The following is a 26743-nucleotide window of genomic DNA, read 5'->3' as shown; positions in this document are numbered from 1 at the left end:
AATTCCCCTTACCCTACCTAATCCTTTCATTGAATTGCCACAGCAGGGACAAACAGGAAGGTTATTACAATTTGTTTCTTCAGTTGTTGTTGACAGTTTCTTGAAGGCCTAAAATTTTGCATTCGATCCTTTCCCAAAGTGATTGTTTGAAGATTTAGTCCTGGTTGATGAAATCATTTATGTCATCGTCTACGGTTTCGACAAGGTTTAAAATGTTCATATCCTTTCTCAAATAATCCAAAGATGAAGAAAGATGTAGTAGAGCCTGTCATTACATTGTTAACGGTTTTTACAAGGACTGACATTTTACGAAGCTCCTCTCTGAAAGTCAATCAGAAGATCTTGGCCACGACAGGCTTTACACCGCCTTGGTGCGTGCCAGGGGCGTGAACGGCCACTAACGGAACACGGCGAACACCTATAGCCCCCAAAAAGACACAGCGCGCAATCTGCAGCACAGTCAGTTGCCTCTTGCACGGCAGGACAGCAACATTCGCTGCGGTCGCCACAGCCTAGCACAACACAACAGCAGGACCTGTTGATCTCGAAGGAGGAAACTTCGAAGTCGCTTTTCCAGTTATCTGTGTGATTTCTTCAGATGATCAATCAGTCTTTCTGGATCGTGCCATCTGTTTCTACGGACAATGTGATACTTTCAACGGCTCCATCAGAGTTGAAACACGCGTCGATCTCTGTGGATAAACTTCCGAGTACTGCCGCATTGTGGAATTACAAATGGGCTGAGCCGGCTGGCTGCAGTGAGAAGTCGGTGTGTATTTTGAAACTGCATGCTAAAACTCTGCGATCGCAATAAGCTCAACGTGTTTTACAAATACTGATGCAAAGCAGAAAGGTAGGTCTCTCCATTGATTTTTTTTAATAATAAATTGAGGTACATTGGCTGATAAAGTTGGTGCCGATCTACATCACCGTCTTTGCAATCTTCGACGCAAGACAGTTTGTTCAGTCTTGATGTAGATTTGACACAAGCAGGAATTCAGTAGCAAGCAAGAAAAGGGAGGAAAAGTCTCAGATTTTTTGTCCTGTGGCTGTGTCTTCAGGTAGAAGGACATAAGCTACGATTACTTGACAAGCGAGGACTGAAGTGGAGCAACTTAAAAGCTAAGGTTTTTAAATAATCGGTTAGAGGGAGATCTCAGCAATATCAATCTCTATCCTTGATGCAAATGCAGAAATCTCAAAGACGTTCAGAAATCAGCTGAGAGTGTATGCTCAATTAAATTTAAATGTTTGTACAGAAGATGACCAACAGTGGTCCCTGCAACGTAACAAATCCAGATCCAGATCCAGAAGAAAGGCCAAAGCTTCATCAATGCATTCAAAAAAATGGCGACGTAGTAAATGGGCTCAAGTCGATTTACAGCATAGCGTTATTCATATCTGTGACGTCAGCAGCGGGCTTAAGCCGGTTTCAGTCAGTTCAATTCTTGTTGTGTGTTCTATTTTCTGGGAAAGAGTGTATTCGTTTGTTTGATTGACGATTATTCAACTCTGAAAATGCTCGTCAACGGTAAAAATGAACATATCTTGGCACAAAAGAACTGCGATTGAAGGTAAGTACAGTTTTCTACTGAACCGGCACGGTTGGCCCAGTGGTAAGGCGTCCGCCCTGTGATCGGGAGGTCGTGGGTTCGAACCCCGGCCGGGTCATACCTAAGACTTTAAAATTGGCAATCTAGTGGCTGCTCCGCCTGGCGTCTGGCATTATGGGGTTAGTGCTAGGACTGGTTGGTCCGGTGTCAGAATAATGTGACTGGGTGAGACATGAAGCCTGTGCTGCGACTTCTGTCTTGTGTGTGGCGCACGTTATATGTCAAAGCAGCACCCTGATATGGCCCTTCGTGGTCGGCTGGGCCAAACAAACAAACAAACAAAAGTTTTCTACTTTGTTTTGTCATTATGCTGGGACCCACTGTTTTCAGACATAGTGAATATACTAAACAGTTCCAGGAAACAGGATTTTGGGATGAACTGATGAAATTCTTCTCGCATCACGTAGAGGCTGGTCGGCTGGGAAAAAACAAACAATGTGTACATGTGAAGGTGTGTGGGAAATATTTGTAATGTGATTACTCGGCTGTGAAACCCAACTCCTGTGATATGAGAGGGTAAATTTACATAGTGCAATATCATATTTGATTGTATCCCTTCTATGTTTTATGATTTATGTGTGTCGTCCTATACAATTGTTGTTATAATCGTTTACAGGCAGGCAGGGTGTGCCGAAGAAAAATTTCCATTTTTATGTAATATTTTAATGGACAATAAAGTGCTGTTATTGCTGTTATTGTTAAACTCATCGTGTGTGTATTGTGTTCATTTGTAGTTGTATTTAGACGTAAAAAGAAGATTGATGGTCGATTGTTTCGCGTATTAATCAATGGCGTATTTTGCCCACTGTTTCTTTGTTTGAAGTTAAACCAATTATTCAAATATGACACTTACAAAATTATAAATAAAGAAATCAAGGAAAATAATTATGGACAGAGAGAATGTGACAGTGAGTCTGCTAGTCTTTCGTTCGTGAGTAAAACGTTTAACGAAAGGCAATGAAAAGACGTAGTTGTTACTATAAATTCAAAAGACTGTTTGAAGGCCGGATAAATACAGGTAACCTATAAATAACCGTGAATGTTATAACTCAGTGAGTGTTGTTTCAACATAACACAAAAAGAGCTTGAATGAAAGGCAAGGAATTGCTGACATGGCACTATGGGCACCATTCGGCTGTCGGTGCAAAGGTTTTTGAAATCATGATTGATTTAATATCGTAGCTTGAAACAACCTCTTGGGGACTTCGCAGTCCAAACGCAGAACGTGTGAAATCAAATCACATTTCTTTCTTTCTTTTTTAAATTTTTTTTATTTATTGATCTATTTATTTATATATTTATATAAAAAAAAAATAATACTAGCAGTCAAACCCGGCTCCGCCCGGGTGTTAGCAGAACCCTAAAGCATGTTATGACATGTGTGCTTTCCATTAATTATCAGAGTTAATTACATCCCTTATTTGGATAACACAGTCAGAGTTACCTCCCTTTGCTTCTTGAAAATTTCATGAACGGTCCGGTTAAAAAAAAAATTTCTTCGATTCTTCCCCTCGTAGGAGCAATAGCGAGTCTCTAATATTACTGGCATTGTGTGCTTACTACAGGTGAACAGAAGGCGCTGAACTGGCCTTGCACTATATAGGCTGTATTCAATAAAGCAGAGGTCCATAATATGAGAAAGTAAACAATAAATCAAGAAACTAAAACCCAGGTGCACATCTGCGGCTCCTAGGCATTGTTCATGCACACTACCTCGTTCCTGTCTCTTGCCATCTCTGAGGTATGGCGACCACAGACAGACAGACACACACACACACTTACATCCGTTTTTATATAGGTATATATATTTGGGGGCAGTCAGGGGTTGTGGATGTAAAACAGTATAACAATATATATCACCGGATAAAAACCGTTTCTGCATGGTGCAACAACGAGGCGCTACACATGTGATACTCATTATAAGTAGACAAGAGTAGAGCTTCCGCCCAAGGCCCCCCTCCACGTGACCACCCAATTCTATGTGTCTATGAACTAGTCATGCGCAGTAAGTCACGCCATCCACGTGAATATTTTAATATAGTTAGTCGCTAGCGTTTAAGGCTCACTCGTAATTTTAAACAGTTGGTTTAAACAAATGCTTTATTCACATTCTTATGTTTCATGTGGAATCTAGTCCGCGACTGAGGAGCACAACAAGTTACACTGATCGATTTGATTTTAAACAGTTCGCCTTTGCATGACAAGGCCTGCGAGTTTAGTTATTCCGACGTGCCGAAGGTATAGCAACAACACATAATCTCAGTTAAGTAAATGTTAATAAACGTTTTCACTTATATCTAAGACTATTGGAATGTGGAACTTACATCAAAGTGTCAAGCTCAGTATTCCCTTATCTTGGTCTTTCATTCGGATGGTTTTTACACACAAACTTCTGTATACCAGCATGCGACTCAAAGTAGTGTAAACAAATAGTTACGACCCGTCTCATTGGCATAGTTGACATATATTTAAAATAAATGCATGCTTTCGTAAATTAGCGCCTGAGTTTAATTTTCCAGTACTCTATTATACAGTATATGAATACGAAATTGTTTGTTATTGTACGTATGTTTAACAAAAAAACATTTGTACGCTTGCATTACTGTAATGAGCTTAAATCAATGGTAGAATTCGCGAAAAGTTATTTTCATTATAAGGATTAGATTGTGCTAAGCTTACTATGATCAGTATTAGGTTTGAACCACCACGAACGAAAACGCGAAATAAAATCAACCACGAGCCACACATATATATACGTACATTGCAGATAGTGGAAAATTAAACTTGCTAAAATGTTATTAAAGGACAAGGTGCATTTCGAGCTGAAAAATTTATCTTACCGTTATCGACGTGCTTAGCTGCTATAGACACACCCGGGCGACACTATATGCATGTGCAATTACTGAGTTCATTCTCCGGTCGGTTGTCACGTTTTGTAATTTGAACAGAGCTGGAGCATGTGATCACGACGCATTGCGTAACACGAGTCTGTAAAAAGAAACGAAGAAAAGAAAGGAAGGTTATTGTCTGCTTGAAACCAAATGTACAGACATTGAGAGGAGACAAACAACCAGCAGACTGCGTGCAGTGGCACCTTTGCATTAATTATTATTTTGACGAACATGACGCACTTAACGAATCATGTCAGAACCCGCAAAATGAGTATTTTTTGCCATTATCCTATTTAGCATGGCGTAACATAATAAAGCGTGCATACATTAAAGGTACTCGGCTTTCTACGGCGAGACCCGAAGGCGTGCTAAAACATGTGCATGTGTTTTTTTCGAGGGAGTATCGATCAATCCTGCTGGAGCGTCCTCAGCCTGATTCGAACAATGGCGTGGTTATGTCTGTCATGTCAGAACACCTCAACTTAAAACATGATGCTGCATGACGTGGCAACTAGCTCGAGCCTGATTCCCTCGTCGCCATTTTAACTTAACCTGGGTTTTATTGATCATCATATATAGTTTGTTTTGAATGCTGTGAACGCTGTCGTGTAAAAAAATCTCTTTGCGGATAATCTAAAGCGACTTTGCATGAAAAAGACATCATTTTTGTACTGACTATTATACACAACAGATATTGTTTGACACTGTTAAGACACCCCCCGCGGGTTAGGGGGAAGAATTTACCCGATGCTCCCCGGCATGTCGTAAGAGGCGACTAACGGATTCTGTTTCTCCTTTTACCCTTGTTAAGTGTTTCTTGTATAGAATATAGTCAATGTTTGTGAAGATTTTAGTCAAGCAGTATGAAAGAAATGTTAAGTCCTTTGTACTGGAAACTTGCATTCTCCCAGTAAGGTAATATATTGTACTACGTTGCAAGCCCCTGGAGCAAATTTTTGATTAGTGCTTTTGTGAACAAGAAACAATTGACAAGTGGCTCTATCCCATCTCCCCCCTTTCCCCGTCGCGATATAACCTTCGTGGTTGAAAACGACGTTAAACACCAAATAAAGAAAGAAAGAAAGAAAGAAAGACACTGTTAAGACGATGCCTGGATAGACATATCAAAAGAATCACAATCAATGGTAGCATACCTTTGTAGTCTAAAAGAAATAAGGAAAGTCATAAAAATGTTGCTGCAGTGAATGAACACACATTACAATTTAAAAACAATACATGACAGCATTTCTAACGAGGACCAGTAACAGCTGATACAGTACATAACAATATTGTTTCATTTCAACAATTCGGATCTTGTAGGAGTAAAACTTGAATTACACACACATCTTCTTCAATCTGTCAGCAAAGCCAGATTTTTTATTTTGTCTGGTTAAGTACAAACACGCAATGGTTTTGATTGTATCTGATTACAAGCACAAGGCAGCGAAGGCAGTGGCATCACAGACAAATTCCCGTTAAGAATATTTCTGAGCGTCTGGAGGCATTCATAGAAGGCGGTGATACTTGATATTAGTGTTCATGTGAGATACTTTTGCTAGTAGAACTATGTACTATAATTATGTGACATGTCACACTGTGTTCAAAAGTGGTTACCGAAAGTTTTCAAAAGTACACCACTTCTGTTTTTAGAATGTGTAGCGCACAAGCTTTTCCTTCTTCGGTGGCTTACCAGATATTGAGTGAATGATAAAACAAAATAAAATAAAAAAAGAATTGGACTGCGAATACCTAGGTGTTCTATAGAAGCAACTGTGTATTATATACCTCTGTGCTCCTGTGACCACATGTATTATTACTGTTTACCGAAGACCTGGAAAGATCACTTATGCACATGACCTTCCCATAACTGGAAAATAGTGTGAAAGTTCTTTCATTGTAGCAGTTCATTTTCGGGTATGCTTGTTCCTCTTTTGTATTTATTTGTTGAATAGGTTAATTGCTTTTCTGTGAAATCCACGACAGTGGCTGAGCTGAGCCATTCGGAAAAGACTTCCTGCATGTTTGATATCCAGTCGAGGCTATAAATATTGGGGTTTACCTCAAAGCTAGCAGTTTGTCTGCTACTTGGCTTCGAGTCAGTAAATATGAGGCTGCGAAAGAAAAACCTTTTCCTTGAAAGGCCCGGAAGAGTATGGCGAGACGGGTGGGTAGGCAAATATTTTCTTTGTCGAGGTAAACAAGTAGAACCTCTGTTAAGCTACAACAAATTAACACTGTAGTAACATGTATTCTTAACTATTGAGTAAAGTGTATATTAGTATTTTATTAGTAATATAATTATGTCATCGTTATATTTGGAATTTATGGTTGAAAACGACGTTAAACACCAAATAAATAAAGAAAGAAAGAAAGAAAGAAAGATTTGGAATTTAGAATATACTTTGTCATTTTAAATAGTAGCAATCTAGGCTATAGTTTATGTTACATTATTATATTGGTGATACACAGGAGATGTTGTATTTTCCTTCGTTCCAAGGGCATCTACGTGTATACGTGAATAATGTCAGTTACTACAGAATTATCCCATTCAGTTCACACTCAAGATGCCATACAGTATCTTACATTGTATCTCAAAGTTCATATATTTTTATCATACAAATGCCCTGATTCTTGTAGGTAAGAATGTTTCTTTTGATACTGGCTCTTGGCAAACTGCATTATGTGACTGGTATTTACTCTCTGTTAGACTTACTATAAAGAAAACAATTGACTTGTGCATGTCTATGTATACACACATATATGCCTATGTTCCGGGTGGATTCGACTGACGCCGTACAATAAGCATAATCTGTTTATGTAAACATGGCTGATTTTATAGTGTGAACCATTTAAGATCAGATTACTCAAAACAAACCTCTACATTAAAAAATGTCTTGAATCTTAACCTGGAAGCTACTCGTGTATTTAATAAACATAGCAAGAAATTAAGTTTCCCCAGTTGGCATATTCTGCAATGAACTTGTACGAGTAATATGCCTCGATAATTACCCAATCCAGAAACTAGCTTTCAAAAATGTCAAAACTAATAAAAAAAATACATGTACAACAACATGACAACATCAAGAAAATGGTTACCGTTTACAATGAAAACAGCATGAGATAGAGATACCGTTTGCTTCACACATCAGAAAGTACGCTATGTTTAAACTTGCTGTGAATGGAATGGCGAGTTATGATTTGAATTTCCTGGAAAAACCTAAGTGAATGTGAAAATACAAATTTTTAGAAAACAAAACCAAAATAAAGAGAAAAAAACCGCAATTAAAAACCATGAACAGAAAGAAAAATCGAATCATACAACAAACCAAAACTTGGAAATGTAAACTGAACGATCGAAGAATTATGACTCGATTTGTCACCCGGATCTCGTAAAACTTCAACAACTAGCTATGTCACACGCTTTCCTTCTTTGCCACTTCTAAAGCAAACGTGTGCAAGATTGTATGTTACACGCTTTGGAGCATGGCAAGAACGGATTCAAACTCAAAATCGTCCCTCAAAAAGCCCCAAAATGCACACACGACTTTTATTTCTCCTGCTGTTGTCGTTTCTTCTCTTTACAAATTCTTCAACGCTCAGAATACTGAAAACGGCATCCCAGACGACAGTACTGTTTCCATACGCGAATTTAGCTGCCCTTGGAAAGTGGCTCGCTCATGAGGCCTGTTAGTCTAAAACTTGAAGGACAGAGTTGTGAACATTTGGTGGTATATTTGTCAAAACTGGTTCAGAGAACTGTATGGATTGCTTACTTGCATTCTCTTGTCGCTGACTTTTGTTCTGTATCTGACTGGTTTTGGTCATTTAATCTGTAACACTGCTGTGGATTGTTTGTTCAGGTACTCAACAAATTGCTGGGAGGGAATATTTACGTTGAATAAATACACTGACCGATACCTAGGTAATAGCTAAGGCTACGGTTTCGGACTGTCGGAATTAACATCCATGCACTTTTTGATTTATTACTGCATTCTGAACATGCAAATAAGAACAAAACGTGCACTTGGTTAGAGAAAATCAACAATACCAAATAAAAACAAACGAGCTAACAAACAAGAAACCGAAATAAACAACAATAACAAAAAGCGATCACGAAAATTAATGTGTTTAAATACCTAAAGGTGGAAAACTCATGTTATCTCTCCCAACAAGGAAAGAGCGGTTTTCTCCCTTGGTCAACCCACTTTGTGTCAGAGCATGTAGTGGAGAACGAACTGTCACCGTCTCTTTTGCTAACACCAAACGCTTGCACGATTTGTAAAATAATAAACGGAAAAGGCTGGTTGTCTTTAAGTGCACAATCTACGCACGATAGCTTCGTTTACTTGCACTAGTATTAGCTCACTAGCGTATCATCCTCTGTAGCTGTGGACAGTTTCTGAAAGTCTTTTTTTCTTCCGTTTTTTCGTTGACTGTGAGTCGCTGTAGACAGGTAAAACGCAGTAGACAGGTAAAACGCTGAAGGGTTTCATCGTCCTCGATAGAAATGCAAAGATTGCGAACACATTTAAAAAGTGACTTTTAGCAAATCAATACCGAAAACAAAACCAAAAGCTGTCAAATCCATGTAATTTTGTCAATAATTTGACATACTTATTGTATGTTAATAGATGTTTTATTAAAACGTTCATGTGTGTAGCCATGGTGACAAATTCGATGGCAAAGTTACCAGAAACATGACAAGTTTAAGTGCAAAATTTAGATTGAAGTGGCAATGTCATCTGAAGAGAATGAAATGATAAAAGCAAGTGCTTGTCATATTGTGTTAATTGTTGATATCTTCAAGCCAGATAAGATAAAAGATGTACAGGTATTGATACCTACTTACTCAAACCGACCTACACACACACACAAAAACCTACCTACCAGTATCTACCTACCTACCTTCCTGCCTAAAAAAAAAACTAACAAAAAAGGTAACAAAGAGCAAATAGTAGTTGCTTTGGGAAGAAAACCAATCCATCGCCACTAGCGCTAGCGCCTGCGTACTCGACTGACTTTTATTTTTAGTCTCATATTTTGTGTGTCAACACCTTTGAAGCTATCTGAGTCACCCGGCGACTTACAAAGCTTTTGGTGGGGGTGTCGCAATCAGAAAGCATGTTGCGGCCACTGAGCCAGCCAGCGAAGATTATCAGGAGAGGTAACACGCGAAGCATGATCAATCAAAGAAATACATGCTAATAAACAACTTGGCCAGTCAAAGTATTGACAATACAAGTTTGCGGTGTTTATTTCCACAGGTAAGGAGCCACTCGGTGCAGACATGCGTGACAGACTAGAAGAAGATGACTCCTCAACAGGCTACACATGTCTCTGTGATGCTATGGGACTGGCAGACTACGGAAGGCGAGTACCTGTTGATGATTGCTCCACCATCATTTCACTGCAGCTTTGGTCAGGTACAATACGTTTTCATCTCAATGTTACGCTGTGCACAGTGTTACCGTCTTCTTTTCAGTCCTACTTACTTAAGTGTATTCCTTTGAGTAATTGTTACCGTTGTCTTATGACTTAACTTTATGTGGATTTCGGCCTCTGATTACGGCATAACTGATATAACAAAACCTCCTTTGCCTTGCATTTTTTGGGATTGCCAAGCAACGAGCTTTAATCACACAAAATTCTCCCAACCTTGAGTATACCTTATTGTTTGACTTGCCTGCACGTCCTATTATATTTAAAACTTTTTTTTTCAAAAAAAATGTTAAGGGGCTTATTGTCCGTCAGGTCTTAATTGCCTATATTGGACATGAATTGGTTTATACGATTCGACTTTTTACGCCCTCACGGCTTTTGATGTATGCGTGTTTAGGTGGTATCAGCCATCTGCACTTATGGTAGAATGACCAAGATCTTTAACGTGCCATTGTGGTGACACGGGGGTGGGAGATGGATACCGTCTCTGGGTCTGCACATTAAGTTGACCCGTGTCCGTCCCGGCCCGGATTCGAACCAGCGACCTTTCGATCACAAGTCCAGTGCTCCACCACCTGAGCGGTGTGATCTAACGGCGACGTGATCTAATAATATCAATACCGATAATTAAGTGTATGCGGTGTACACATATATAAATGAAAAGTTGTTAGATGTTAACATTAATATTATATTGAAAGCGCCGACTACAGTAACATCGATACACTGGTGCAGTTTGTGAATAACACAATAGTAGGCTAACATTTTTTTAGTCAGGCTGGCAAATCGTTTACTGCACACTCACACCGGCTTTCAGCGAATCGCAAAGCGACTCAAACAGTGACGGCCGGAAAAAAGGACAAACGTTAAATAAAAAAAGTTCGGTTGCCGGTTTATGCCGCTGTCTGGAAGGAAACGACGAAAAAGTACTTTTAGCAGTTTGACTTACCATACATTAACGCCGGTTATCCATGTTTATATTACAAACCCAAAACAATTGCCGGCACGGGCTCTCAAACCAATATTGCTAGGTTCGAAAAAGAGTTGCTTCAAAACGCAAACTGACTTCCGTTTAACCAGTTGTAACTTGATCTCAGTGACTAGACAGAAGACAGGAAAGAAGAAGAGCCTTTTGTTTCCCTCCGTTCATATGGTTTTCTTCTTCTTCTTCTGCGTTCGATGTTGATTCATATGGTTTAAAAATGTAGTATTGCAGGGTATGAAAAAACGTGTGAACCGATGATTCGTTGAGCAGCGTCATGCTTGACGTGTACACATCCGGTCATCTTCCTGGCAAGGCCGGCAAATTGAATGTCACTTGACAGTGTACGTGGCATTCACTGAGCACGTCTAAACTTGATACATTTATTAGCAACAACGCTGGCTGTGAGGTAAGTACCTCAATGTTTCACTGTATGGGGATATCGATCCTGAGAATGTAAATTAACTGCATAAGCTTGGCACACAGTCAGTTACAGCGGGAAATCATTCAGTCTATAAATAGCCCTGACGTGTCCAAAGGCTCAAGATGTTTAATAGGTCGCCATTTTCTCTCAATCTAGGCGCATCTAAGGAAATTGTTCAGTTATTTCACATTGATTCGCACAAGCAAGGCTATCATTATGTATCACATCGACACGCGTGATTCCTTTACATGTTGACAATACTAGTTTCCCGCCGTCTTTGTCAACATGAGCCTCCCGTTGAGGGTCTTATTTGGCGCCTGTTTCAAGCTCGAAAGACAGCAATGTGTGACCTTCATTTGAGCTGTATCGATTCAGTGGACCAGACTGACCTCGTCTATAACCGTTTCATCTATGTTTTTACAGTTCTATAACATCTAGGGTCAAAGTTACATCATAAAAAGTAAAAAAAATAGTTTTCCCGGAAAGTGACTTGACTCAGCGTGGTTTTTGTATGTTCCGCGCTGCGTATTCTTGCAGGGAAATAAACACAACTTCGGTTAGATCATCAGTCGGTTCATCCAAATAACGTTCGTTTTGACCAGTTTGAACCAGTTTTAAAATGCCTCCAAAACTAGTACAACGAGCTGATACATTGTATAGGGTTCTTGCAATTGACTCAATGCATTTTGAGACATGAATAAACCGAAAACCTTGTCTCACCTGGTAAGTTCTGTCTTTTGCGCTCTTTCGTTGTGCTGATCGCTGGGCTTGTGTAGCTTGAAGGGCGCCACCTAATGAAACATGGGGTCTATTTTTTTTGTTGTTGTTGTTGCCACAGCCGGGTTCACGCTTATCTCAAAGTAGATTTTAAGTAGAACTTGACTAAATTGTCGGCCAGACTGCGAAACCAGTGGGCTTAATTCAGTAAGCTAATTAACAGAACAGAAAGTGGCGGTGCATCAGAAAATTAATGTCAATCAATCAATCAATATGAGGCTTATATCGCGCGTATTCCGTGGGTACAGTTCTAAGCGCAGGGATTTTTTTTCCTGCAATTTATATCGCGCACATATTCAAGGCGCAGGGATTTATTTATGCCGTGTGAGAGTGGAATATTTTTAACACAATACATCACGCATTCACATCGCGGCCAGCAGATCGCAGCCATTTCGGCGCATATCCTACTTTTCACGGCCTATTATTCCAAGTCACACGGGTATTTTGGTGGACATTTTTATCTATGCCTATACATGTACAATTTTGCCAGGAAAGACCCTTTTGTCAATCGTGGGATCTTTAACGTGCACACCCCAATGTAGTGTACACGAAGGGACCTCGGTTTTTCGTCTCATCCGAAAGACTAGCACTTGAACCCACCACCTAGGTTAGGAAAGGGGGGAGAAAATTGCTAACGCCCTGACCCAGGGTCGAACTCGCAACCTCAGTCTCGCTTCCGAGCGCAAGTGCGTTACCACTCGGCCACCCAGTCCACACATGTGGCGCAAATATCAAGTTAATTATATTCATTTGCCTTTGGGGCTGAAAATGAGTCGCCCGCGAAATTGGGCTCAGAGTATGACGGGCTATTACAGCCAAAAGTGTGTTTTTTGTGTGTAAAATACCAGTATCACTGAGATAAACGTTATTATAGTTGAACATTTTTATAACCAAACCCAAGGGACTGACATAAAGTAGAAGTCGTTATGAACAGGTGGTCACTATGGAAAGGTGTACGAAAAGATCGACAAAATGATCCACACGGTGGGGTTGCAGTCTATGTTAAGAACAATTTAGTTTGCAAATACAGACCTGATTTAGATGTTAAAGATTTAGAAGCTGTCTGGATTGAAACGAAATTGAATCAGGAGACAATTCTTGTTGGTTCCTTTTACAGACCTCCAAATTCAACCGTAGATTATTGGAAGTTGGTCGACCAGTCAATTAGAACGGTTGGCAACTTACCCCACAAATATTTTGTTCTCGGAGATTTTAATTCTGATTACAGTAATAATCCCTCCACTCACTTATTAGATATTATTTTTCTGAATAATTTACACCAATTGGTTGAATTCCCTACCCGAATAACCGAAATTTCCAAAACTTGTATCGATTTGATTCTAACAGCAAGTACGGACATTGTTGATGAGGTCTTGGTCCTACCACCAGTTTGTAGTGATCACTCAGTTCCATTACTGAAGTTGAAAAATAACATTCCGAAAGAGAATAGATTTAAACGTGTTATTTTTGATTATAATAAATTAAACGTTGATGCACTAACGATTGAATTACAGAACGTTAATTGGATAGAGATCGCGAGTCAAGATTGTATTGACAAGGCAGCACAGACGTTTTCAGAAAATTTATTATTATCAGCAAAGAAATGTATGCCTGTTAAAACGGTAACTGTGCGTGAAAACGATGCCCCCTGGTTAACATCAGACATACTGAAATTACGGAATAAGAAAAGAGTTGTTCATACAATAGCAGCTCGTTTGGATACACCCGATGCTTGGGAAACCTTTCGCAATATCCGCAACGACTACACAGATGCTATACGAACCCGGAAATTAGAATATTTAAAAGAAATTGACGGTCGAGTATCAGAAATGAATAATTTCGGGACAAAAAATTGGTGGAAATTAGTTAAATCGTTCTTGGCGAAAAGAGGTTCAAACGCTGACACAATTCCACCCTTAGGCCAAGAAAAAAAATTGTCTGTTTCTGGTAACATGGCTAAAAAAAATAGGGTCGGTAGGTCGGGATTTTTTTATTTTTTTATTTATTTTTTTTTTTTACCCCAAATGTAGACCAATAAAACTAACTTTAAAAATCGCGCAAAGAGACTGGATTCACTATACATAGAGACAAGACACTCAACACATTTACAAATCGTCAGCGGACTTTCGTTTTCACACGTTTTTGTTGTTCATTTTCTCACCCTGTCCTTTAACACCAAAAAATTTTTTTACAAATTTGAGTTTGGAAAAAAAAAGTTTAGGGTCGGCGCCGAAATTTAGGGTCGGTCGGGTGACCAGAAACAGACAATTTTTTTATTTTGGCCTTAATATTTGATGGTGTAACACATTATGGAAATGAAGAAAAAGCAACACTCTTCAACAATTTCTTTGTTGAACAGTCAAAATTACCAGATGATGATGACAACGCTCCTGACGTTGACAGATTAGATAGTGTCTTGGACGATGTGATCCTACGTACTCAGGAAGTAGAAACAATTTTAATAAACCTTGATAAAACAAAAGCCGCTGGTCCCGACCAGGTGCACAACAGAATTTTGATATCTAGTGCCAGGCACATCTCAGAAGCTTTAACCCTCTTGTATAACAGATCTCTCCAGGAAGGCAGGTTTCCAATGGAATGGAAAAAAGCCCATGTATCACCGATTTTTAAAAAAGGAGATAAAACTGATTGTTCAAATTATCGACCCATTTCTCTCCTAAGCTGTATCGGAAAGGTGTTTGAAAAATGTGTCCAGTCACGAGTATTTGAATACTTAACTCTCAACAGCATTCTTACGCCTTACCAGTCTGGATTCATACCAAAAGATTCCACCACCTACCAGTTAATTTCTTTGTATAATGACTTGTGTAAATCTCTGGACAATAATATTCCTACCCAAGCCGTATTCTTTGACATATCTAAAGCGTTTGATAAAGTATGGCACAAGGGCCTCATTAGGAAACTGGAAGCAATCGGAATACGTGGACGGCTCTTAATCTGGTTCCAAGATTACCTCTTTGGGCGTAAACAGGCAGTTGTTTTAAAAGGAAATAAGTCAACATATTTACCCGTCTCAGCAGGAGTCCCACAAGGATCAGTATTAGGCCCTACGTTGTTCCTCGTTTATATTAACGATATAGTGAAAAATATTGAATCTGTTATTAAATTATTCGCTGATGACACAAGTATGTATTTATCCGTTGAAAATCATGTTCTCAGAGCCGAGATTCTAAATTCAGACCTGAGTAAAATTTTTAAATGGGCAAAAAAGTGGAAAGTTCTTTTCAATCAAACTAAAACCGAATTATTAAATTTAGGCAGACAACAGAATCCGGATTTTACTGAATTAAAGTTTGGCGATATCACATTACAAGATGTAGAAAAGCACAAGCACCTAGGTGTAATCGTTCAAAATAATTGTAAATGGGAGTCCCAAACAAAATCTATCGTAGCCAAATGCCGCTTATTGATTTCTTGTCTGCGCTCATATAAATATAGATTAAGCAGAAAATCCCTAGAAAACATGTATAAATCATTCATATTGCCAAGTATTGATTACGCAGACGTTGTATGGGATAATTGCACTACCGGATTGGCAGATGAATTAGAAGGTCTTCACTTAGAGGCAATACGAATTATTATTGGAACAGTTCGAGGAACAAGTCACCGAAAATTATATCAAGAATCGGGTTTTACTACACTTTCTGAACGACGCAAACGCCATAAATTAATATTATTTCATAAAATTGTTCATAACAAAGTTCCCCCATATTTAAGTGCTGAACTCCCACCTCTCGTATCTGCGGAAAACCCGTATCACAGGAGACGCCCATTAGAACGCAAGATTCCACCGTACAAAACTGAATTGTATAAATCATCGTTTTTCCCATCAACAACACATCTATGGAATGCCTTGCCTGATGCAATCAAACTTACCGAATCCATAAGCCAATTTAAAAGATATCTAACTGCTAACGATCCAGTTGTGCCACCGTATTTTTACATTGGAGAACGACAGGTCCAAGTGATTCACAGTAAATTAAGGTTAGGCATGACCGATTTAAACCAGCACCTAGTCGATAGGCATTTGAGCAATAATCCAGCGTGTGCCTGTGGCCACGCATCAGAAGACGTAAAACACTTTCTTTTAGATTGCCCTCAATACGATAGAGACCGAACCAGAACAATAGGTACTCTCCCCACTGACCAAATTACGATAGCAACACTCTTATTTGGTGATGCACGATTGTCAAAAGAATCAAACGAATCTGTTTTTGATAAAGTCCAGGAATACATTATTTCAACTGGCCGACTTGGGGCAAAACGAATTTGAGTGCAGTATGCCCCATTCATTATAGATAATCTAAGTCTAAATTTAATTAAGAAGTTATAGCGATTGTTATTGGTATATGCAATTGTGATGTATACTAATGTACTCTCTCTCTCTCACTCTCACTCTCTCTCTCTCTCTCTCTCTCTCTCTCTCTCTCTCTCTCTCTCTCTCTCTCTCTCTCTCTCTCTCTCTCTCTCTCTCTCTCTCTCTCTCTCTCTCTCTCTCTCTCTAGCGATTGTTATTGGTATATGCAATTGTGATGTATACTAATGTACTCTCTCTCTCACTCTCTCTCTCTCTCTCTCTCTCTCTCTCTCTCTCTCTCTCTCTCTCTCTCTCTCTCTCTCTCTCTCTCTCTCTCTCCCGACTTACTCTCTCTCTCTCGCTTACTCTCTCTCTCGCCCTCTCCTTTCCTCTCTCTCTTTCCCTTTTATATTCTTTGTCCACTCTATTGTCGTGTCCTGTCTCCATTATGCCTTTGCTTTTTGTCAAATATGTATATATATATATATATACATGTATGTTTGCACATTTTGTTTGTTTCTCATTTGTTTTGGTTTGGAAAGTACTTGTCGAAGTCTCGTCGCAAGTTATTGTAATCCATATGTTTAATTCTCCCGTTAGGGTCACCACCATAAGCTTGAGCTTGTTGATGATCCGTAACATGTATCATGTTCAAATACATATGAATTGTTGAATAAACACTGTTTAAACCAAAGGTGAATTTAAAGAAGAAAAACTTGTCTTGGATCTTTGGGAGTGGTTGCTGTGGGCAGGTGGTCGCTTTCGAGAGGTGGTCGCAAGGGCAGGTATCACTGGTATTTATAAAAACCCATACGGAAATAGCGCTAACTTATCTAAGTGATTTTAGTAAGTTTCATTTAGGCTGTAACTATAAAGCTTTTTTGGAAATGTAGACAAAAGTGATACATGCAACTACTAAAATCACATATTAGTCGTTTACATATGTTAATGATAACACTATAGGCTAACTTATGGGAGGTATATAGTTGCGCCAAAAGCAGGCATGGGAATTCCAAAATAGAAAAAAACTCTGAAAATAGGCCGAGGTCCAGGGGCCGCCTAGACCCCGGCGGGGTACAGGGGCAGAGCCCCGTTGGTGGGACCAGGGGGCAAACCCCCCGAAAGGAAAACGAATTTGAGCATTTTAGACCAATATTTTGATAGTTTTCGTGTAAGCAAATAATGGATAGAGAGACAATAGTATACATATATAATTTAATTTACCTTTTTTTTGCCGCGGACAATTTTTTATTTTCGCTGAAACGTAATTTTCTTTTCGCGGAAATCCGCGATTGCGCGGACAATTCCCATGCCTGCAAAAGTCTCAATAACCGATATCACCGGCTTCACGGCGTGCTCCTAGCCGGCGAGTGATCGACGGAACGTATATGTCATTTCGTGCAAAACTAACTTCATTCGACAACACCAAACATTTAAGTAAACACTAGCGTCAACGGCGTGTCTCCACTGGTAATTTTCACTGAGCTATATATTTATACGTATAAATAAACATATGATCTAGTTTAAGTTTGCCTCACCTTCCAGAGCGACCACTCTCATTCAGGCCATACAAAGCAAGAAGAGTTATTCCCGAAATTCGTCCTATAGGCCTTGTTTTAAGTCTTGTGCTTGAGAACAATGTGTTTTCTTACATTCTTTCACCATAACACACAGCAGCAGCAACAACAATAACAAAGGGAAACACTTGCAGAAAAGGGGTATTGTTTTGTTGATATTGTGATTACCAAGAGTTAAATAGAAAGAAGTTTATTCCCTTCACATTTAGAGCGAGAGGTGAGAAACAACACAAACATTCATAACTACCTGATCTGCAGGATAACACAACCATTGTCCACGGAAGGAAAGAAGCTATTGTCTCTGTAGGAATTGATTTGTTTGACCCATGTTTGCATTGAAACAAATCATGCAGGCGTTTTTTGAAAAATTGGATTTTTCCAGTTGACATATTGAAGAGGGAAAAGGGTATTTCTGAAAACCGTTCTAATCAGTTCATCGTATATGGCAACAGTTGAAGATGTTTAGAAGAAGGATATGTCCACTAATGGAAAACGTATCAATTTTTCCTTTGCTGATAGTTCTGCAGACAACGACACCATTTTTCAAAATCGGGGTAATGCTATGTTTTGCAAAGCAGTAAACAGATGTGTCGGTATTTTTTTAAATTTATGTTTGGTCGTGTGGATTCTGCGCTACATTGTGTCCAATTTGTTTTGTGTCAATCATCCGGTTGATTAAAGGTACTAAACTTGTCAAATCCAGGTGCACGGAGCCCCTGGTGCTTTTATTCATACCTCAGGCAGCTATCCGTTAGAAGAACTACCAAGTTTCATTGACTTGCACCCAAAGAGTCAAGAACTGCGATTTTTTTACGAATTAATTTTGGACTCTGTCCCGGCTGGTCTTGACCTATTTTTGGATCTAAATTTAGATCAGGTAGATCACATCATGCACAAAAAGACACGTCACTAGTGGCAAACTATGTCAGACATCATCATGAGTTTGTGTAAAACAAAATGGAGGCCGGAATCACTCAGTTGAATCGAACTCCGACCAAACACCACTATGATAACTAGGTTAATTTATGCACTCGCGTGAACAAGAAACTGTCGAGCTTCACAGATGTCGTCGTTGGGTAGTTTTGGGTTTGTTTTACTACCATAGGAGGATTTTTGAACTGTAAATGCACTCAGCTGCAACAAAAACGCAAAACGAAGGCTGTGAGCTGCACAATATGTTAATGTAAATTAAGACACCTATCTCATTTTTGCCTAATTCAAATAGAAACAAATCATTTTAACATACGCAAACCAGGGATTTACACCTCTTAAACATAGGTTCTGTGATTGTATTTAATCGGTAAACAACCCCACCCAATTGCCTTTGTTCATATTATATTTGACATGTCATCATCTATTAAAAAGTATGTATATTTAAAGTCTGTCGGGTAGATTTCTGTAATATTTTCATACTTGTTTCAACACGCTCTGAAAATATCACACGCAATATATTAGCGATGTCGATGTTTTCGGCGTCAATCGGTGCCATATCTCTTTAAAGATGCGGGTCCCGGTGAACCTCTAGCTGGAGCGTCCCTGGGGAGCCCCGAGATCAGTCCTACTTAAAGAAGCTCACGGTTATCAAGGACCCCAGACAACGATATCTGTTTTGGCCATTCTCAGATAAACAAGATGTATGTATGCATATAGTAATATATGCATGTAGGCTGGTACACAAACAGACTGACATAAGATGCACCCAATCACACTCGTAAGGTATTGTTCTGTGTTTTTGGTTTGTTTGTTTGTTTGTTATAAATTCCGTACATAAATGCATACATGATTGATTGCGTGCGTGCGTGCGTGCGTGTCATGCATCTATCCATGCACACAAACACACACATACACACGTAGGCCTACGTACGCACGCACGCACGCACACATACCTACCTACCTAAACACATACATACATACATACATACACACACACACACACATACATACATACATACATACATACATACATATATACATACTTACATACATACATACATACACACACATACACACACACACACAGAAACTAACATGCACACACATAGCATGCATACATACATACATACACACACACACACACACACACACACACACACACACACACACACACACACACACACACAACTATACATACATACATACATACATACAAATACACACATACATACATGCATACATACATACATACATACACACACACACACACATACATACATACATACATACATACATACATACATACATACATACATACATACATACATACATACATACATACATACATACATACATACATGAACTCTTCAGGTCCAACTATGTCTCTTGATACTAGTGTGAAACTGGTATCACATAGGAAGCCATGCAGTACTCTCTATTTAGAACCTCAACGTGCCTAAATCGGGAGATATCGAAATAACAAACAATGTAACGATAAGTTGAACAACAAGTAAATAAAACAAGCCGAACCGAACCACTAACCTTGCCCTTTTTTTCCAGGATCTATTTGCGCCTCGTGCGCAGACAACACTGGCCTTAGCAACAATGATCACACGGGTGCCGCTGTGCCACTGCATTGGAAACGCACCTGTCTCCCCTAGCCTTCTCCCGCCAAAACAGGCTGTAAGTGCATTCTTTGTGTGTATAGAGACATACTCTATCAGCTGCTTGGAATCTACAAAGAGGCTGTGTGTGTGTGTGTGTGTGTGTGTGTGTGTGTGTGTGTGTGTGTGTGTGTGTGTGTGTGTGTGTGTGTGTGTTATAAAACCAATAACCACTCAGCCGTCAAAATAGTTGGATTTTATTTTAAGTGTAGGTCATGCGTCACAGCTTCGAAATATCTTTAAAGTAGCGTACCTCTTGGCTAGAAAAAAAGGGGGACTTTATACCTCCATTCAGGAATACTTAGGGTACCCTACATCGTGTTTGTGCCCGAACGTTACTGTAACTGACACTCTTAAGTTTTACTCCATGGGCAATTTAGATACAATAGGAGAGGGAAACAAAACCTTCAACATGCTTTAATTATCACTTATTGTTCACATCTGAGAAGCCTTCTTACCTCAAACAAAGTAGGGTAAGTAACATAGGACAATACATGATCACTTTGAACATAAAGTTATTCTGGCAGTTCAAGAGTGTGTGATGAATGTCAGAATGTTTTGAAAATTGCGTTTCAGATTTTATATCAGGGCTGATTAAGTTGTTAGCACTAGTTTTACTTCTGATTTTACGTGATGTGTGACACTGATATGTGCATTGCTGGATACATGGATATGGGACACAACTACGCAAAGGAGACAACATTATGTCTGTTAGACTAACAGTAACAACAATATTTACAAGAATAACCTTTGTCAAAGTGACACATTACCCTAACCAAGTCTTTTCTGTGTTCATGATTATAAAATTGACACAGTCAGTACTGTGATAACTTTCATATCATCGTCAAACACCAAATAAAGAAAGAAAGATCGTTAGTTAATGGAATTTTAGGCAATATTGTAGGAGTAAATACATTCTGATGTTGATAATTATGATCTTTCACTTTGTACAGAACATCAAGGAGTACTTAAAACACCAACGTGTTTGGATCCTACAGATGATGTATGGATGAGACTATACGCCAGGACACACTACCAGAATACTGCCAGTACGTGGCAGAGCAGAGTTGGTGAGTTAGATTGCTCCGTGGTTTTTTTTAAGCAAATGCAAAATGAAAATAATAAAAATTTGGAATTCTTCACCGGTCAGCAAAAAGTTCACAACAGGAGCACTCTGACTTAAATATTGTAGAAAAGGAGGATAATTATTCAGACGCCACCAAATGAAAGAATCATGAAGCAGTGAGGAGAACGCCACATGTTAAAAATATATTTCTGTTGACATGTTTTACGTTGTACGCCGTATATTCGGCTATATACCTAGAGATCGCTGAGGCCACGTGTAAACAAAGCGTTGCCGCCAACATCACGGTAAGTGTCCCCCATTCAAATCAAAATGTGTCTCTTTGAAACCAAGTACAGCTTATTCTTATGGTTGTGGGAATGAGTAAGGTTTGTATCTAGTACATGTGTGGTTTTCAACGAGAAATATACACGTAAACAAACATACGAACCGATTTGCTGTAGATCTGTCCCCACTCAAGCATATTCGCCCACTTCCATCCCATACTACACGCCTCTTTGTCGAATATTGGACTGACAAGCCAAACAATTATGTTTATTGATGTGTCCTGCGTTGATATGTGAAATATCACCATTTAAAACGGTCTGTTTTGTGCACAAATTCAAACAGAAATGAAGCAGTCCAAACTGTGGTAGCGAACCGCCGCAACGTCTGGATCGGGATAAAATTGCCTCCGCGCGTTGGAAACCACACAACATCACAATCAATGATTTCGCTTAGATTACTTTCATAACCTACTTTGTCGCTAAAAACTGTGAGGAACAGGTAACGGTGTGTGTGTGTGTGTGTGTGTGTGATTGTGTGTGTGTGTGTGATTGTGCGAGTGTGTTTATGCGTGTGTGTGTTTGTGTGTGTGTATGTGTGTGCCGCCAGGTTGAAAAGCAGTCAAATCTTCAAATAAAACGATCTAAACTTGGCAAAAAAATTATTGCAACAAATTGTGCACCCAAATTAAAGTGTTAATTCCAGTGTCATTTCATTAAAACTTTATATGCCAGTTAAGGCCGTTCACTTAACTATTATTTTTGGATTAAAGATTTCTTTTACAGGGATCACGTGACGGCCGCTAAAATAAGGGTACCCTCAAAATCGACCAGACAAAAACGGAAGGGCCAAATGAAAAATCGACAAAAAATCAGAATATGCAAAACTTTGCAACTTTGACATGCGAGAAAAAAGTCAAATCAATTATCTACCCTGAGCGGATTGTTTTGTTTAGCTACCTTGCGTGTTTCATGTGCTATGCTATTCCTACTGCTGCAGGTGTCGATCGCAAGAGCAGTCAAAAACGGGACTTTTTGCGTCATTTTTTAGGGGTATCATGACAAAAAATGCTGCACTTTAGCGATGACTTGGTGGATTGCTTTGAAGCTTTCAGCATATGTCACCAACATACTAGAGATACTGCGTGCGAAAATGACTGCAAGCGTTACGTTGTTCCTTATATGTTGTATATAACAAAGATGATTGAATAACACATTGCTTTAGCTAAGTAAAGTATTAATGTCGATATTTCAGACCTCGTTTTTAGCACTGCAAACTATCGATTACATTTTCGATAGTATTGATCATGTTTGGGTGGAGGAAAATTGAATCAAAAGTAAGAAAGAATATGCAAGTGTTGACAACTAATTTCGACTCGAAAGATCAGGATTGTTTAGAGTTATTCCCTTTAGAACATAGCAATCATGGCTCTTGAAGAATTCTGAAAGTACCAGAACACAGGAGGTCTTTAGTATGACCTGTCTTGCAAGAATTTTGTTTTTTTAGCAGCACAGACACCCATAAACAGATGATATCAGCGGCCGTGAAACTTCCTGGTTTTTGACGTCGTTTCCAACAATGTAATATGCAATCTGTGTCATGAGTGGAAAAAAGCTCATTCCCCGATAAGGGATTAGCCCCGGGGACAAAGGACAAGTTGTAACTGCGGTTTTTCCTCCTTTTAAACTGATTTGCAGCACAATATCCTGTATAAATTGAATGGAAACCTGCATTTTTGCAAGAGAATTTTTTTTTATAAAACTGTACCCGCTGTTTAACACTTTCTACCCCAGCTATGTTGACGAAGTTTTTTTTAGCTGAGACCAGCTGTGCCGCAGCAGGTCACTCAGAATTGTAGTAACTGTGTAGTAACTGTGTATCAACACGCTGGAATGCAGACGTTAGATGAACGTTACAGGAAGCAACAGAAGCTAACAATCTGAGCGGATATATCCGTACCTGGTCAGATAGAGCCATACGAGTGGGTACGGATATATCCGTACCTGGGAGACAATGAGTTAAGGTTGCCATTCATTTAAATTCTCAAAAACATCAAAATTTCAACTGGATTATAAATCGTGCATGGCAGTTGTTGAAAGGTTCAAACCATTTAACATACCTATGACAAGCAGGAAGAACAACCGGTTAGTTATCTTCCCAAGCAACTTCTCAATTTTTAACATAATTATCTAGGTGTTTTCAAGGAATGCTTACGTACCTGAAATGAATCTAGTCCGAAATATTAAATGTGTGTAAACCCATTCTCTTCTCACATAGCAAAATGAAATTGGCAGCAGCGCTCTATGCATAGGTTTAAGTGTGAAACCACTTCAACAAAGAGTATTTGAACTAAAGTTTTTCCTTGTTAGAACCTTCCTATTATAACAGGCACATGCTGAAAATCTTCTTTCACTTAACAGGGATCGCGTTTACGCACGATTTTTGTGTATTTGACGCATTTTAAAAGTCGCTGACGCGTTTTTTTCGCCGCGCCGCGTAAGCCATACGCAAAAATATTGTAACTTTTTCTTGTCTTCACGCAGCGCTTTTGCTCTGACTTAATAATCACCCGATCCTGAAACTGACTATAGGGCTCGAGAAGTGACGACACACATGAAATCTGCGCGTCAAAACTAAAGTCCGTTTCTTTTTGCATCGAAGTATCGCAAACGAACGTAACGAGGGTATTACCAGATAATGTCTTGTCGGATAATGAAACAGACATTAGCTGCTCTCCCATCTCGCGCTTCCAAAAGGCGGAAAGTGGGCCTAGTCGTATTAGAGCGGGAAACAAACTCGCAAGGCCCGAAGGTTGGAGACAGCAGGGGTGTTATTCGACAGGCGTGCGCGGAGTTCGACAGAAAAACTCGCCGTATTTAGGTAAGGAGTGTCTTTAAAGGCATATGTACTCGATGACTATACACGCTAATTGCTTTACCAACAGCTGGAGACATGCTAAATTAAGTTCCCTGCAAAATAGTGTGGTCTAGGACCCCTTCAATGTTGAGATATGTTAATTTTCATTTTGATCTGGATCGTCCTATTTATAGATTTGGCAACACATTTAACGTTGATGCAAGGGAGCTAACACCGCGGCTTTGTTGACATCCTCACTTTTTCAGAGGCTAGAACAAGCTGTAATGCATGTATTATGGTCCGCGCATGGTGACATATCGTCATTATATGGTCTTATGGTGCGTTTGACATCGATTATGGGCAAACTACACTTTGTAAACACGGGAGCGCGTACATATGCCTTTAAGTCTTTCGTGCGTGTTTTGTTTGTGTCTGTACGTGTTTTCGTAGTACGCAAAAATATTGGTCCGTGACGCGTTTTTTTCGTTTCGTTGCGTATGACTTACGCGTTTTTTAAAAAGCTAGCGCGATCCCTGACTTAAGTAAAAAGCGTTCGTAAGTAAGCGACTCCGTTTCAGTGTATTTCGTGTTTTCCGATGTTCAGACTACTTAATTATTGGTATGTCAGAGTGTACGTTTTGTGAGCAAACGTCGCGATCCAGTGTCATCAGAAAACAATGCCAATCTGATCATTCATTGGTCAGGGATGCTCTGAGGTCCTCTCAGCTGAGATCAGGCAACAGATGGAAGGATACAATAGTTTATGATGAACACTAACAAGGTGAGAAACGAAGAAATGAAAATATCATGGACAAACTGAGAAAAATTTCCGGAGATTGACATAAACAGAAAGAAGAGCTACAAAGCAGAGACATTTTGAATGTCTTTCAATGCGTGTGATTGGGCAATAGACAGACACTGTGAGCAATGTGCTTCTTTGTTCTGTGTTTCAGAGTTGAACACCAAAGATAGTTGAAGATATCATTTGAGGTAAGTATACTCGCTTGTTTTCTTGTCCAACGCTCAGTGTTGACTCTTAAATTCATGTTTACCGGAAACAACTGGTCAAAGCACGAACCTTTGACGAAACGCACGTGGCTGTTTCAAAGGTGAGAAAACGAATTTGAGAATATGATTTTGCAATGATTGTAAGTACTTGTGTGTATTACCACATGTCAGGCTTATTTGCGTCAATGCATATTTTCTAGTTGCCAATAAAGACTGGTTTGAATCTGAGTGTTGAACCGTGTTTCAAAATGTGTTCGAAAGTGCACCCAATGTGAGCAACAATTAAGAAAAATCTTACACATATAAGCAGGACTCGATCACTTTGAAAAACAAGTATGTACTTGTTATCGCAACTTTCTTCTCAGTGTGCTGAAGGGGAGAGAACTCGCCAATTTTCGCAATTACAAGTATTTCCCCGTAACAAAAGGAAAAGTGAAACTAACTTTTCCTGAAAGCAGAGTCTAATGATAAAGAAGAATTATTTTCGTAAAATAATGATTAATATGCATGGTAACGTATAGCAAGAACAAGCATTACAATTCAACCAAAACAAATAGCCGTCACATTGAATTCAAAAGCACAAGCATAACTGAAAGAAAATATTCCTGGACACTTTCTTTTCCGGGAAAATCAAACTCGTTTACACACACACACACACACACACACACACACACACACACACACACACACACACACACACACACACCTGAAGTCTGGTGTTTCACGCAGATTATCAAGTCGAGGACGGACGAACTGCCTTGGATCTGCAGTGGTGAACAAGTACAGACCCTCTTACGAACTTGAAATGCCAAAAAAGGCAAAAACGCTTGTCCGACCCATCAAGTATTTGCTTTGAAATGCAGATCACGACTTTCATTTATCCTTGGGTGAATGGTAATTATGCTAGGAATACAAA

The 26743-nt window shown here is 39.3% G+C and overlaps 1 long non-coding RNA gene across 5 annotated transcripts in view; it reads left to right on the top strand.

The window, feature by feature from the left end:
* The window catches only part of LOC138963170 (uncharacterized), a 71731-nt gene extending 45681 nt beyond the window's left edge, over positions 1-26050 (top strand). For 4 of the 5 annotated variants that reach the window (XR_011454739.1, XR_011454735.1, XR_011454738.1 and 1 more), the window contains exons 3-7: positions 9769-9927; positions 19520-19652; positions 20512-20634; positions 21569-21685; positions 25773-26050. This is a non-coding gene — a long non-coding RNA (uncharacterized lncRNA). The remainder of the gene's footprint in view (positions 1-9768; positions 9928-19519; positions 19653-20511; positions 20635-21568; positions 21686-25772) is intronic. The other variant, XR_011454736.1, reaches the window with a different exon arrangement.
* Positions 26051-26743: the final 693 nt, after the last annotated feature.

This window comes from Littorina saxatilis, linkage group LG3 (assembly GCF_037325665.1).
Source record: "Littorina saxatilis isolate snail1 linkage group LG3, US_GU_Lsax_2.0, whole genome shotgun sequence".
Taxonomy (NCBI): Eukaryota; Metazoa; Mollusca; class Gastropoda; order Littorinimorpha; family Littorinidae; genus Littorina; species Littorina saxatilis.
Note: the sequence above shows the minus strand (reverse complement) of the source record. Positions and strands in the feature narration are given on the sequence as shown.